The following is a 1,199-nucleotide window of genomic DNA, read 5'->3' as shown; positions in this document are numbered from 1 at the left end:
GGAGGAGGAGGAGGAGGAAGAAGAAAGCTAAGAGCAGCTTGGGTACTTTTCCACACTTTTAAGAATAACATGAATGGCATTTATAGGCTGCCTCTCAAGGGGCAGGCAAGGACCCACAGTATACATCCATCTCTATCCTCCACAAGACTCCCTTTGGGGTATAAATATGTGTTGAATAAATAAGTAAACATTATTTCACCCAGTGTTTTTTGATGACACTTATCAGAGAGAGGGACTTGTAGCCTTGAAACAAATCCAGTTCGAATCATACCCAGTACATTCATGTCTTTTTTTTTTTTTTGACAGTAATAGGCTTTAATTCACTTTATTTTTCTTGCATAAAAACCCTATGTTGTAGTCACAGCTGGAGCCTGGGTCCTCTGCACGGAGACTCTGGTGTGGGTCTTGGCGAGGTGGTCAGTGAATTCCTGATAGGGAGACTTGGTGAATACAGTCTCCTTCCAGAAGTCCTTCAGGGGATCAGGTAGCTGTAGATCTTAGAGACAGCATCCAAGGTGGCGTTGGCGAAGTTGCCCAGGGTGGCAGTGCAGCCCCTGGCTGAGGTGTAGCAGGCGTAGATACCAGCCATCATGAGCAGCTTCTTGGGCACAGGAGCTGAGACGATGCCAGTGCCCCTGGGCGCGGGGATGAGGCGCACCAGCACAGAGCCGCAGCGGCCTGTCACCTTGCAAGGGACGGTGTGGAGCTTGCCGATCTTGTTCCCCCAGTAGCCTCTGCGCACGGTGACAATGGAGAGCTTGGTCAGGATGATGGCCCCGCGGATGGCGGCGGCCACCTCCTTGGAGCACTTCAACCCGACCAGCGTAGCCATTGTAGTCGCTGATGGCAACAAACGCCTTGAACCTGGTGCGCTGGCCAGCGCGGGTCTGCTTCCGCACCGGCATAATCTTCAAAACCTCGTCCTTGAGAGAGGCCCCCAGGAAAAAGTCAATGATCTCAGATTCCTTGATGGGCAGCGAGAAGAGATAAATCTCCTCTAGGGACTTGATCTTCATGTCCTTGGCCAGGCCGTCCAGCTTGGTGACGGGCATCCGCTCCTTATCCTCGGCCTTGCCTCCGCGAACTCCGCGGTCTTGGCCCCTGACCCATCCACGGCCGCGACCCCGGCCCCGGCCCCATCCACGGCCGTGACCCCGGACCCGGATGCCACTGCTGAAACCCTCAGCGGAAGTCACATC

General features: G+C 54.1%; 1 pseudogene; it reads right to left on the bottom strand.

Moving 5' to 3' along the window:
* Positions 1-287: 287 nt before the first annotated feature.
* On the bottom strand, positions 288-1,199 carry LOC472313 (small ribosomal subunit protein uS5-like; annotated as a pseudogene).

Source organism: Pan troglodytes, chromosome 6 (genome assembly GCF_028858775.2).
Source record: "Pan troglodytes isolate AG18354 chromosome 6, NHGRI_mPanTro3-v2.0_pri, whole genome shotgun sequence".
NCBI lineage: Eukaryota > Metazoa > Chordata > Mammalia > Primates > Hominidae > Pan > Pan troglodytes.
This window is presented reverse-complemented; position numbering and strand designations above follow the sequence as displayed.